The 15211-nt window shown below is 43.8% G+C and overlaps 1 protein-coding gene across 2 annotated transcripts in view; it reads right to left on the reverse strand.

Annotated features, from left to right (window-relative positions):
• Window positions 1–15211, reverse strand: part of NCOA2 (nuclear receptor coactivator 2) — a 246723-nt gene that overhangs the window by 133838 nt on the left and 97674 nt on the right. For both annotated transcript variants that reach the window (XM_073583865.1, XM_073583867.1), the window contains exon 3: window positions 4063–4138. The gene's annotated coding sequence lies outside the window, so the exon portion shown is untranslated. The remainder of the gene's footprint in view (window positions 1–4062; window positions 4139–15211) is intronic.

Consider the following 15211-nt stretch of genomic DNA (forward strand, 5'->3'; position numbering starts at 1 on the left):
GTACAACCAAACAACCATAATAAAAGACGTCATCAACGACAAGTAAGCAAATTCTTGCAGATCTTTCAACCGCTGCACAAGTTTACCCTTCACTATGTAAAAGGCCTTTTACCCTCCATGTCAATTTGGCGTAACTGCGGCAGTCACACGTCGCCACTACAGCCATATCAACAATGACTGGTGACAACACTGGAGCAGTGCGAGGTGCGAGGTAAGGAACGCTCATTTTGTTATTCTTAGGCAGAAGATGCCTATAGACTACAAAAATGTGAGTGCTGCCATTTCCAGCCTATGGCCTGTTCATTCGACAGCGTTAAACTTAGGTCCCATGTTATCCCGTTACTCATAAATGCCCTTTAAAGCTGCCCACACAAATACATTCTCTCCGCCTGATCAGGATATACTGGCGCCTGTACTTCTTCAGGTCTCCATCGCCATTATTGTTCGGCTATGTTTTGCTCGTGAGCAAGGAAATATAGAAAAAAAACACCTGAAGAAGGAAGGAACTTGTTGATTCACCGCAACACAAGTACATTTTGTGATGATTTACGTCTCTGGACTTCCTGAGCGGACTCTATAACCAGAAGTAAAAGGGAATGGCAGAAGATACCGTACATTCTGATAAAAATACAGACTTCTGGGTGAAATCTCGGCAGGACATGGACGCTAACCACAGGAGGCCTAGGACTCCATGTGCCAGGCTTGTAGAGATGAACAGGAAGATGGCAGATTGTAGAAACTGTGCAGCTTCATTTCCATCTATGAACTTGTGGGATCATTACTGAAATTACCACACATAGAAGCGGAGAGCAATGACATCTTCATCTGTGAGGGCATATGTGCTCACCACCTTAGTAATATATAATTTTTATTAATAGCATTATCTGTATTTATGCCATGTAATACCCACACTGCCAGCACTCCCAGAGCTTCTGACCAACCAAGATGGCTCAAGGTGGCCCAAGATATGATGATTTCCTTAAATTTTGCACTTCAATGAGCAATAGAGAGGAGGTATCATCGAATGTAGTTTTTCGATTAGATTTTTTTTCCCCTTGGTGTTAAACAAATAAAAAAAAAAAGTCTTTCAAGATGCCCGTTTGTTCTGCAGGCCACTGTCAAAAGTATCCAGCAGCAATTTTTCATTTTTCAATCCACTTCAGGATAAATGTAAAATTACAGTTTTCTTACAAATGATTGTGGAAATACGCAATACAGTAGGACAGTGCTTGAGAATAAAAGCTTATACAGAAAAAGGTCCCGAGTACAGGATTCTCCTAATAACACCCACATACCCCAATAGGACATACGGAGAAGGGTTGTGGTCAGAAAATAAATCTCTGCGAAGAGGTGCTCAATAGTAAAAATCTTCGCGCCCCTTCTGCTTCTCTCTTTCTACGCCTCTCTCGCTAAGGGCTTTGTGACCTAGACTATCCCATTTCCCCTGATGACCTACTACCTTCACTGTTATCCAAAGAGCACCAGCCAGGTTTGGGGCTCTCCCCTGCCTCTACTTTCCAGCCCACTACCCGCTCATTCTCGGTAATAAACAAACTTGAAATTATGGCAAACGATTATGGCACCAAGTAAGCCAACCAAATGCTGATGTAAACTTAGATATGGGTCTAAAAATATGCAAAAATATCATCCAAGAAGAGCCACAGATAAATGTGGTGAGTTTTAAGACTTTCTAGCTTAAAAGGGGTTGTGCGGCGCCGCTGTTCTCAGAAAGTGACATGACTTGATGTGTCACGTGCAAGGTGCAGCCAATGATCGGTCGCTCGTCAGCTGCAGCTCATCTCAACTTCGTCAGTTCTGACAAAATAGTGAAAAGCTGCAGCTGACGAGCGACCGCTCATTGGCTGCAGTGTGAACACGACACAAGTCACGTCACTCTTTAGCACCAAGATCACCGGATTGGCACCTCTTCAGGGCATCCGTATACACCGTTCTTATTCTCTAGAGTCATGAATTGATTAAGCTGAGGTTGTCCTGCAGTGGAAAATCCATTTAAGGAAGTATTCAGGGATCTTAAGATTACACAGCAGAGGATTAGTAAATTGCCCCTGTGGTATATTCACGCAGCAGCAACTGCAGAAATTCCTATGCATCCTCCCAAGTGGCTTGTGACAACGATATTCCAGAGTCATTGTCTGTACAGACTTCAGCACAGGTGTAGGAACATTTCCAGAAACAATTTAGGCCTTCAGATGAGGCCAATTCAACAATGCTCCACATGGTGGTTTAACTATTATAAAGGCGAATTTTGCCGTTTTTTGCCCACAGATGCTATTGTCCACTAAACCTTACATGAACAACCCTGTCTAATTGTGAAGAGACTGATTTTTTTATTATTTTAAATGTTCTTTAACTTTTTTTTAACTGTAAATTAAGGAACAGAAAGGAAGTGATATAAAACAAAGAGGGCAGTAAATTAGGGGAAAAACAGATCTCTCTGCCGACAACAAGTAGCCCATGTACAAGATACCACAATTCTATATCCAATTCATCATCCAAGACTCTGATCAATGTAAACAATAAATGTTCTATTATACCTGGCCACGTGTAAATGCAGTCACGTATTATTTCTCATTATTAAATCAGATGTAGTTTTGTCCTTTTGCATAGTGTTCAAAGCACGAAACCAACGCAAACATGGATATATCATTGCAGTAAATTTGCTGCAAACATTTCTGCAATTGTCCCATTCATGTGAATGGACTTGCAGGGAAAAAAAAAAAATGTACAGTACATGCTGCTGAAACAACCCCATTCAGATGTATGGAAGAACGGTAATTTTTAACCACAGAAATTTCTACAACAAATTGACCATATTTGATGATTTACCTCCTGGCTGACTTAGGGGTACTTCACACACAGCGAGATCGCTGATGCGTCACCAATTTTGTGATGTGCCAGCGATCTCGCTGTGTGTGGCACGCATCAGTGACCCCCCCCCCCCGGGTATCGCTGATCGTGAAAGAATGTCCTGGGCCATTTTCTGATCGTTGGTCTCCCGCTGGCCAGTGCGCATCGCTGCGTATGGTAGCGGGAGACCAACGATCAGTGAGCTTCCAGCGCCGTAAGCAGACGCTAGGGGCTGGTATCCAAGGTAAACAGCGGGTAACTAAGCGCCGTGCGCACTTAGTTACCCGCCGTTTACCAAGGATACCAGCTCCCAGCGCGAGCACGCTGGTATCCAAGGTAAACAGAGTGCAACTAAGTGACGCGCGCTTAGTTACCGGCTATTTACCCTGGATACCAGCGTCCTTGCTTGTCCTGATCGCCGGTGAGTCTGCCTGTTTGAGAGCTCACCAGCGATCATGTAGCGACGCACCAGCGATCCTGACCAGGTCGTAACATTGTCGGGATCTCTGGTGCGTCGTTTAGTATAACGGGACCCTAAGTCGTGGATCGCTTCACAACAAAAGGTAACCTGTGCCACTCCACAAGTCTCTCTAGCACCCTGCTTTTTTACTATTTCACATAGCATACTAATATTCCTGCAAGAGAATTAAAGGGGTGGGTCATCCAGAGCCTCTCACTGTGGGAGCAAAATGGTACTGCCGACATTGGAACAAGAGGCACTCACCAGGTCTCACGCATGGTCAGCAGGTATATTGGTGGTGGCCACTGCTGCAAGGTCAGCACAGCCTCCCACATCCAAATGCAGATCTGACAGGTGATGGACAGCCCCTTTAAATGCCCATAGTCATAAAGAGTAGGCCCTGCCAGGCAGGATGGCATAACTGTTGGTCTACACTGTACCTGCTTTCTATGGTCAGAATCTGATCTATGACCATCACAGACTCATCTTTTCAGAAAACATGAGTTCCTGAATTGCTTATTATGCAATATGAAGGGGATATAAGAAAGCAATGGTGGGGTCTGTGTTTCCAATTACAAACAGATAATGAAAAGATGCTGCAAGTTTGAAAAAAGGCAAGAAGTAGATCTGAATACGGTGACCCCCTTCGTTAGGACAAATAACACACAAAGCGTTCTGCATCCTCCGGTGTGTCGCATATTCCCGCAGCTGACAGCCATGTACAATTTACGCACCTTTCAGTTAGACAGGAACCATCTCCTCAAATGCGGTGCTACAATTGGAGAAACTGCAAAATCTGGACATTATTTCCTGGGGAAAAAACAAAAAAAATTAATGAAATACAATGTTGTAAATCTGAAACGGTGACAATCTAGCAGTAAATATAGTATGTCTGATAAATGGGGATCACGCAAAGAATCGCACACTTTTAGGCCTCATTCAGAAGTCTGTTTTTCACATATGGGCTATATCTGTGGTTTTCACAGGTAGAACACACACCCATTGTAGTCTATGGAACTGCTCACATGTCCATGATTTTGGGGAATGTGTGTCAGAAAAAAATCCCAAAGTTTGCTATGCGATCAGCTTTGTGTTCAGTGAGAACATAGAAGTCTCCTTGAGAAAGGACGAAAAAACATTGCAGCTTTTTACAGGATAATGAACCAGTACACAAAGTGCAAAATCTTGTATCTAGTTAAGGCATAGACGACAATCAGTCATAAGGTTGTTGCCACCGGATCGGAGATCAGCATAATGTAGGGGCAGAGACTCTAATTCCATGTGTTACTTTCTGGGCTGCTTACTTAAGTTTGTATAAAATTATTGTTATATCAGCAAGAGATCAATACAGGACTACTGAACATGCTGCAATGTAGTCCTCCATATTCATGAGCTGTATACAGTATAATCCCGCCCCCATTACTGATTGGTGGCTTTCTGCCTATGCACAGTAACCACCAACAATCAGTGATGGGGGTGGGGTTATAAAGAGTTCAGCATTCAGAGAACTGGTTAGATTTGCAGGACATAAACGTTCCAGTCAAAATTGCAGCAAGCAGCCCTGTACGTGACACATTGCTGGAATCGTGGCCCCTGAATCTACATTATGCTGCTCTCAGATGGGGTAGCAGAACCTGGGGTCGGATTCCCATTAAAACGGCTTCCCATAAATACAGCTTTTAACCTGTGCAGCTCAACTGATGCCTAAGTAGTCAGCCATGTGATAGGCTGCAGCGGTCACATTCACTGCCATCAAAGAGCCAGAATGCCAGCAGACAGGCATTGTTGGAGCAATGGAGTGCAAGTAAAGCTGAATTTATTAGTTTTACCTAGAAAAAAATAATGGGGTTAAAAACAATATTAATAGAAATCCACTATGAACAACTTGGTGGACACTTATATGGTTAAACGTGAACCAAGCCTTAGAGACTCCTACTGAATGCCATACTATTCATTAGTCTCCTGTAATTTGGACATCTACTATGTGCCTTAATTTATGTCTCATTAAAGGGATATTCCCATCTTACACCTTTATGGCAGAACGTCACGTATTAATATAACGAGCGCCCAGTGACTGCCATTTGCCAACTCTAGGCTAAGTTAAACCCCTATGCACTAGCGCTGTGCAGTCCCTTGTACAGCAATGTGTGAATCCGGCCTTTTTGGAAGATCTATTTGCCAAGTTCATGTTCACAAGACGTAATAGAAGACGTAAGGCTGGATTCCCACATTGCGGTGAAGTTGCTGCAGACTTTCCCAATAAAATTTGATTGTGATAAAATGTGTTCGTCAGTCTGGACCAAAATCCACAAGTAAAATACAAAAGATTTAGGCCGATTCCATCCTGTTATTTTAAGGTCACAGTCAGACGGCCATATAAATCGGAGCGTGATTGGAACACGGTGCACCGACTGTCCGGCAACCCTAAAGACCGGAGTGTGACCGCTTCATGTGTTTCTAGGAGGCTGTCACGCTACGGTAGGGAGAGCCGACGGCCAGTCCGTGCACTGCGCTCCGATTTATATGGCCGTCTCAGCGTGAAATTACTGCGTGTGAATTTAGCCTAATCCCTGGTCTTCTATCGCCAAATGATGAAAATCAATTCATTCACTCCTCGCGGCAGCCAATATGGCCTCCTCTATGGCTGAAGCAAGTTTTCCCGTGTCTTCTGAGAGTCCTGAACGCCAAATCTTCTCTCGTTATCATTCTCGGATCACTCCAGAACCTAATCCCCGACAGGTCTGGAGAATTTATATGCACTCTGATCGCTGCGTGTGCGGCGCCTGTCAATTATTTCACTGGAGTGTGGAGATAATAGACAAGTACATTAGGAGGGCAGGAAAAACAATCACTTCCCCGGAGAAGAAAGGCGCACTTTTTTCTTTATTCGGCAAACAGATGAAAATAAATATATTCAGCCGGCTGGAGGACAGAAATAGAAAACAAACATTACACGTATTTCTCAAGCTCGACATCCAGCCGAAGACGACGAGCGCCACACTCCACTCACTTTCGGCACATAAAAAGCAAGAGGATAAACAGAAAGTCAATATTGAAAGAAAAACATTTATCCGTCGATCCCCAGATAGCGATAATCGACACCACGAGGAACATGTACATAGGTTCACTTTATATGTATGCATTCTGCAGAGATAAAAATACTCGTAAATTATGTGCCAAGAGATGTGATAAAAAGGCGGCGGAACTGCAAAGTCTATAATGAGGTTCTCCTCTCGTCACATCCTCTGACACCTAACCATGGCACAGAACGTTGGGCCGTGGCAGCTGGACTTGTTTGCCACTGGCTGGTATGTTGGGCAGATACAAAGGTAAAAGATACTACTAAAAATATTCTGTCACTGACCATATCCTTGTAAGCCCACCTGTGTATAGAACTCCTGTATTATTATATTGCTCAATGTCAGTGGTGACAGTCATACCACGAGGATGCTCCACCAGTTGTGATCATACTGTTTATGGAGCAGGTGCACACTAGCAGTGCCCCCATAACTTATGGCACGTGTACAAGTTTCTATCTTCTTACAGAACTGTTTAAGGCTAGGTTCACACATACAGCGCTTCCACGGAGTAATACCTTACGAAACCCGACAAAGCCAATCACTATTCTGAGGCACGCCGAGTCAGTGTGGACACCGTCTGACAGTGTTTGCCATTTCCAGACATGAAAAAAAAAAAAAAAAAAAAAATCCTCCATGTTTTTCTGCACGACTGAAAAAGATGAACAGTGCCAGGATGGAGGCCAGTGTTCACGAAGTGATTCCATCCACCGCATATCTCAGTCGGAATCCGTGGATTCTGATAAATCTTCGGGTATGTGCACACGGTGCGGATTCTGCTGCGGATCCGCAGTGTTTCTGCAGCAGACTTAGGTGTGTTGTACAGTACCATTGTTTTCAATGGTAAACTGGAAAACACTGTGCACATGCTGCAGATTTTTCCGCGCGGTTTTGCTGCGGTTTACAATCCGCAGCATGTCAATTCTTTTGTGCAGAAACGCTGCAGTTTCACACCTCATCCATTATGAGGTGTGAAACCGCAGGGCAAAACCACAGATAAACCGCAGATAAACAAAATCCGCACCACCACAAAGCTCTGTGTGCACATACCCTTACATTTGAATCAATGAAAAAAAAAGGGATTCTGACAAACCCCAACGTAGCGCTCAGCAGAAAGCAATGTATGGACTTGTTCAAATGTTGAGTTTTCACAGAAAAAAAACAAAACAAAAAAAAACAAATCAGCATTTCACTGTACCAGCAAAGAGAAAGATTCCTAAAACCTCAGTCATAGGCTGCTGATATTTTCTTTGCTGATAAGAAGCAGTTTCAAGTCTGCAGAATGTCAAATTTTTCAGCTATTCAAATGAATGGAAAAAAAATGCATTAAAAAATGCATGTGTTTTACGCAGCATTTTTCCTGCCAAGAGAGGTTTGTTTGTTTTTTTTGTTTTTTTTTGCAGAAAAGTCTGCTCCAAATACTTACTGTGTGCAGGTACTCAATGTATAGGAACATAGCGTAAGGTGACAATATGCATAACAAACGTGTGTGGAACAATGCGCGGGTTAGTTTATGTTGCGTTTAGACATTCCTTTTGTCTGCAACTAACAGAATTCATGTACGGTAAATAATGGATCCGTTACATAACTGAAGGAAGCAAAAGCAGAGTGACCCCATTGATTATTATGGGGCCCACCACTGACCCGCTGCTTCCGTCTGCTTCAGTGAAACAACCAATTTGCGCTTACAACAATTCTCATGTCTATTCTTAAAAACAAGACGGCAGAGCGGCCCTAGGGCAAAATCAGACGCCGGTTTCTTTTTACATACAAGGAAAATGGTTCTAGTTTTATCAGTGGATTTGGTTCACGTTTCAGAAGGTTTTTTTTTCGGATGAGGCTAAAAAGTTTTTCTACTTTCTCCTACCTAGAAGTAGGGGGAAAAGATCAGCACAAGGAAGGCATCTGGGAGTAGCAATTTTTTAGGGGCCCATAGCCTTGAATTGCACTGCTCCATCCACACAAAAAAATAAATCTGTAATCAATAAAAATCGGTCATGCAAAAAGCCCCGAAGCAGACTAGTACCCTCCGGCGACCAGTACACACTGGTATAGTTTGTCTGTGAGAACCACGGATAGATGTCATACGCCAAATTAACAGAAACGTGAGGGAGCCCTTAGGCCAAGTTCACGCAAACGTATTTTCAGTTGCTGTGACAAAAGCAGCGCCCACGGACTAATAAACACAGTAGGACATTTCTAGGCTTTTCTTTCCCATGCTGATGGAGGAGTATATATGTTCTGATGTTACACAGCAGATATATACAATGAATGCTATTTGTATTTATAACAATGTATATAACACAGCAATTATCAGGTCAGTGAGCGACAGCCACGCCGACAGAGCAGCCATCACTTTACCAGCCGACACACAGACACGGAACAGGTAGCCAAGGTAACAGAATAAGAGCCGCGAGGCAAACACTCGAGCGTTACGTAAGAGCCAGGATCCAAGTCGTGAGCGAGGAGGACACGAGAACCTTCAGTCCTACAACACAAACCGTCTCCACAATGTGGCCCGAGTGTGGCAACCAGTCTAACAGGATTTACTCTGACAGATGAAGGGGGGGGGGGGGGGGAGACCATATGGCAGGAGGAGACTTCATTAAGCGTTTGTTAATTTTGCTCCCTAAGAAGTAATATCTAATTCCCTAGCTCCGGCATGAGAAGGCCATTTTACGTAATCATGCATCAATTGTGCTGGAAGCAAAACATGAGATCATTGGTGGCTTTTAATATATGGCCAATTGTCAGCTGTTAGAAGCCTTGCCTGATGGCCAGGAGATGGGATAAGGGATCGCTCACTCATTTTTAGGGTGTGTGCACACGCTGCAGAATGCTCTGCGGATTTGGCCACACAGATTTTTGTAAAATCCGCAGGTAAATCTGCAGGTCAAAAGACCTGAGGTTTTACCTGTGGATTAGCCTGCGATTTTGCCCTGCGGTTTATCAACTCTACAATGGAGGAGATGGTAAACCGCAGCGGAATCCGAGTGGAAAATTCCGCAGCGTCTGCACAGCCAGTTTATTTTTCCATAGGATATTATGCTACTGTACACCACAGCAAAAACTGCTGCGGATCCGCAGCGGCCAAATCCGCTGTGGAACCGCAGCAGAATCCGCAGCGTGTGCGCACACCCTTACATGCAGAAAAAAAAAAGTAGCATGTTTTTTCCTTGCATTTTGGTTGTGATGCATATTTAAAAAAAATAAATAAATGCAGTACGTTTTTACTGTAGTTTTTCCCTAGGGATCTAAATGATTTAGCATCAAGAAACACAAATAAAACATCAAAAATGCACCACTGATCTGTGGTTCGGGGACTTGCACCCTCCTGCACACGGGACTAGTGCCGCTTTATTTCCTGTAATACATAGAAATAACATTCATCCCTACATATAGTACATCAAAGTTGGGAAACAAAGTAAGCAAAATGTGACCAGGGCCCAATTCCCAGCATGCATGCCCACATTTCTCCGCTTTCTTGCCATACACTCCCCACATCCCTGCAGTAGCATCTTCTCTCTGGTCCCCACAATAACTTTCACGGCCTGATCCCTTGCAGAGGCGGCAGCCAGGCCAGGATGATGCTTTCCCCAGCAGCCCTGCCTGCAGACCAGCACCAGCCTCCTATGCTGCTGGGACAACAACCTACCTTTTATGACTTTAACCGTTTGTCAGCCGAGGTCCACTTATGCCTTGCATGGGAGAAACGCTCCATCTTCAATGCTGGCATCTTTATTACAGACCCTGGCAGGGAGACTGAGCTAAGAAGCAGATTGAGGGGGAGAAGCTAAGAGGATTTGAGCAGAGTTGGGCTGAATGCAGCCACACACAGGTTACAGCCCCATAGGGATGCATTCACACACCATCCTGCTGCTGCTGGCATGTTACATGGCGCAGCACTGCATCCGCCTCCCAGTGCACACACATATAGGCTTGCTCACTCTGGAGCTTGTGGACACTGATTAATTAATGACACATAAAATAAAAGCAATGCTCCTTCCGCTCTGAGCTAATGTGCCAGTGTGACTGAGCTGATTGGGAGCCATGGGCCCCACCTCTGACATCTGCCTCCAGACTCCCATTACAGGGTGCAGGCACTGGAGGAAGGGCTGGGGGTGGTGGGGAGGCACCAGAGAGCTGCTGCTGGCTTATGTAATCAGGCCAGCCCCACAGCAAACAAGTTGGTAAATGCAGCTCACATCCACCAAGGGGCTGGGAACACTTTACACCGTTTTCCGCCCATTAAATATGTTAAAAAGGCTGAACTACAGAGCGGATGCCATGTACTGCAATCTACAACAACGCGAAAGTGAAAATGTATCTACCAGGAAGTAATATTTGTAGAATCCTCTATGGGAAAAGGAGAAACAAATAATATTATTTAGGCAGAACATGTAATCACACAGGCAAGAAATTGCCAGCACTGTAAACCCACTACTGGAGGAGGCCGTATCTCCAGCAGGTGCACGGATTTCTGAAATATGAGTGACCCCACCACAAGCGGCGTATAAATGAACCCCAAGGTTATGTTCCCACGGTGCGGCGTATCGTCGCTGCACAAGAATGCAGCATTTTACAGTACCGGCAACGTAGATGGGATTAGTAGGCTCGTGCCCTCTACAGCGGAAACGGACCTGCGGTGCAACTCAGAAACCCGTAGAAGATCACTTTTCTTGCAGGAACGCAGAGTATTATACGTGCACTTTCCCCCATGTAATGATTGCATTAAATGTAGAAAATCCGACTGTAAGCCACACGTGACCGCACAGATAACGTTTTGCCTTAGCCAAATTCAAGGAAGTACCAAACCCAAAGCAGCTTTATTTAAACGATGACGTACCAAAAAGAGACAAATGCCGCAAAGTCACAATCGTGCTTAAAAAACAAAACCACACAATGGAAAAAACATAAGTAACCTAGTCTAGCCAATAGGTGCAGAAAATCTGCAACATCAGAACAGATTTCCATCAGCGTTTCTTCTGTGCCAGGTCTTACCATCAGCGTTTGGCTATGTGCACACAGCATCTTTTTCATGCTGATTCAGCCCAGAAATTTCCTGAAGGAAGCGCCCCATAAAACGACCATAAATGCACAGCAGTGTCAAAACCATTCTGCTGTGCAAATGTTCTGTCTTATAACACCCGATCCAGGGTTCAGAAACCTCAAGCGTTTAAAAGTAGTGACATGCTTATTCTTCAGAGAAGTTGGAAAATCTCTAATCTTGAAAGTATAAAGCAAAAGATGGCAAAAAAGTGTCAGGAAAACAGCATGGCATTTTAACTGAAGCAGTATCGCCTGGGAAAACATGTTTTGCAGCGCTGGGGTCCTGGGTTCAAATCGCTGCAAGGCCAACATTTGCAAGGAGTTTGAATGCTCTCCCCACATATTTGGTGGGTTTCATCTGGGTTCTCTGGTATCCTCCTACACTCAAGACATACTGATAGGGAAATTAGATTGTGAGCCCCAACAGGGACAGTGATTTTGTCTGTAAAGCAACACGCAATATGGATGGGGCTATATAAGCACAGCATAGTATTAAATTGTAAAAATGGTACTGGAAAACTGTACTGATAATCTGCAAATATCAAAAGACTGACTGTCACTTCCAAACAGAAATCAGGTGTGAACAGGTGCTTATCTGAATTGCATTACTGCTTGGAAAATTAGTAAAACTGAGAATACTTCGTGCATAAATTGGCCAATTCATATGTACCCGGCAGCCACGATAAGGAGATTCTCGTTGCTGGGAACCTGCCTATGTGAATCCTCCCTTGGGCTAAAGCCTACAATTATATGTGGACAAAAGTATTGACACCCCTGCAATTTTGTCAGATAATACTCAGTTTCTTCCTGAAAATGATTGCAAACACAAGTTCTTTGGTATTATTATCTTCATTTAATTTGTGTTAAGTGAAAAAACACAAAAGAGAATGAAGCAAAAAGCAAAATATTGATCATTTCACACAAAACTCCAAGAATGGGCCAGACAAAAGTATTGGCACCCTCAGCCTAATACTTGGTTGCACAACCTTTAGCCAAAATAACTGCGACCAACCGCTTCCGGTAACCAGCAATGAGTTTCTTACAATGCTCTGCTGTAATTTTAGACCATTCTTCTTTGGCAAACTGCTCCAGGTCCCTGATATTAGGAGGGTGCCTTTCTCCAAACTGCCATTTTTAGATCTATCCACAGGTGTTCTATGGGATTCAGGTCTGGACTCATTGCTGGCCACCTTAGAAGTCTCCAGTGCTTTCTCTCAAACCATTTTCTAGTGCTTTTTGAAGTGTGTTTTGGGTCATTGTCCTGCTGGAAGACCCATGACCTCTGAGGGAGACCCAGCTTTCTCACACTGGGCCCTACATTATGCTGCAAAATTTGTTGGTAGTCTTCAGACTTCATAATGCCATGCACACGGTCAAGCAGTCCAGTGTCAGAGGCAGCAAAGCAACCCCAAAACATCAGGGAACCTCCGCCATGTTTGACTGTAGGGACCGTGTTTTTTTCTTTGAATGCCTCTTTTTTTTCTCCTGTAAACGCTATGTTGATGCCTTTGCCCAAAAAGCTCTTCTTTTGTCTCATCTGACCAGAGAACATTCTTCCAAAACGTTTTAGGCTTTTTTCAGGTAAGTTTTGGCAAACTCCAGCCTGGCTTTTTTATGTCTCGGGGTAAGAAGTGGGTCTTCCTGGGTCTCCTACCATACAGTCCCTTTTCATTCAGACGCCGACGGAAAGTACGGGTTGACACTGTTGCACCCTCGGACTGCAGGGCAGCTTGAACTTGTTTGTTTGTTAATTAATAAAAATAAGTAATTTGCGCTAGCAGGATAAATACTGAACAAACAGTGTGTAGACGCACACAGTGTATAGACACACACAGGACACTTCTCCCCTTCTCGCACCAGGGGTAATACCGTTCAGACGTTGCAAGGAAATGTCCACAGTGGAACTGATTCACAAAATGTATATAACGATACCTTCGTTCCGATGAATTATGGACTAATGGAAGACTCCTTCCTCAAGCAGGGTCCCGGTGCAGAGGTGACGATGCAAGCAGTAGTAATACTGACGGTGGTATCTCTGAGGAAGGAATCCGGTGATTCCGAAACGCGTAATACAGTTTTTTGGTCTTTTTTGCGCTCACTAGCCAGTCACGTAGTGCTCCGCGTGACCGTGACGTCACGCAAGGTCCTGCACGTCTTGCTACCTTGCCGGCTTTTGAATTCTATTCGCGCGGTTATACTCGCTGGGTGTCGGCGGCGGTCACGCGATTAGAAGGACGCTTGCTACCGGCCGGAGCAGCGTCCAATACCTGCATTTTCCAACTGAGCTTCAACGTTCTAAAGCTTACCACTGTCAGTATTACTACTGCTTGCATCGTCACCTCTGCACCGGGACCCTGCTTGAGGAAGGAGTCTTCCATTAGTCCATAATTCATCGGAACGAAGGTATCGTTATATACATTTTGTGAATCAGTTCCACTGTGGACATTTCCTTGCAACGTCTGAACGGTATTACCCCTGGTGTGAGAAGGGGAGAAGTGTCCTGTGTGTGTCTATACACTGTGTGCATCTACACACTGTTTGTTCAGTATTTATCCTGCTAGCGCAAATTACTTATTTTTATTAATTGACTTTTACGGTTGGACAAATTGGGTGGTTGTTGTCCATATTTGCAGCTGCAGGCACTATCACGTAGGAACTTGCGCCTTTGTGCATATGTTTTTATTGTTTGGATGTTAGTCTAGGTTCTTTATCCAACATCCGCACAATCTTGCGTTGAAATCTCTTGTCAATTTTTCTTTTCCGTCCACATCTAGGGAGGTTAGCCACAGTGCCGTGGGCTTTAAATTTCTTGATGATACTGCGCACGGTAGACACAGGAACATTCAGGTCTTTGGAGATGGACTTGTAGTCTTGAGATTGCTCATGCTTCCTCACAATTTGGTTTCTCAAGTCCTCAGACAGTTCTTTGGTCTTCTTTCTTTTCTCCATGCTCAATGTGGTACACACAAGGACACAGGACAGAGGTTGAGTCAACTTTAATCCATGTCAACTGGCTGCAAGTGTGATTTAGTTATTGCCAACACCTGTTAGGTGCCACAGGTAAGTTACAGGTGCTGTTAATTACACAAATTAGAGAAGCATCACATGATTTTTCGAACAGTGCCAATACTTTTGTCCACCCTCTTTTTTACGTTTGGTGTGGAATTATATCCAATTTGGCTTTAGGACAATTCTTTTTGTGTTTTTTCATTTAAGACAAATTAAATGAAGATAATAATACCAAAGAATTTGTGTTTGCAATCATTTTCAGGAAGAAACTGAGTATTATCTGACAGAATTGCAGGGGTGTCAATACTTTTGGCCACAACTGTACATCATGTTTGCATGATATAGCGCTACCGCATGCCATTTTATTTGTTGGTGTACTGATATCTGCAGACACAGGATTTCAAATTAGTGACAGAAGTACCTTCATCCTACATTACATTAAATCCCATTTTTTTTTTGCCCGCCATATGCAGTAGTTGTGCTTAGCAACACAGTAATTACCCATCTTTATCTGACTACCTAATCCAGAACCCCCAAAGTGTTAAACAATTCATTGGATAGAAAGTGCAGCCAGTGGTAATTCTTATCTGAAGGGCCGGATCATTCTGCATTTATTATGATAGACATGAAAGAGCTTCAGAAAGGGAAAAAAAAAAAAAAAAAGGATTTCCAAAATGTAAACATGAAGATGGCAACGGATGAGCCGTACGGATCCTGTGCACATAACGCACCTCATTCACACAGACTT

Source organism: Dendrobates tinctorius, unplaced genomic scaffold, assembly GCF_039654945.1.
Source record: "Dendrobates tinctorius isolate UK_male_01 unplaced genomic scaffold, ASM3965494v1 ptg000082l, whole genome shotgun sequence".
In the NCBI taxonomy this organism is placed as follows: Eukaryota; Metazoa; Chordata; class Amphibia; order Anura; family Dendrobatidae; genus Dendrobates; species Dendrobates tinctorius.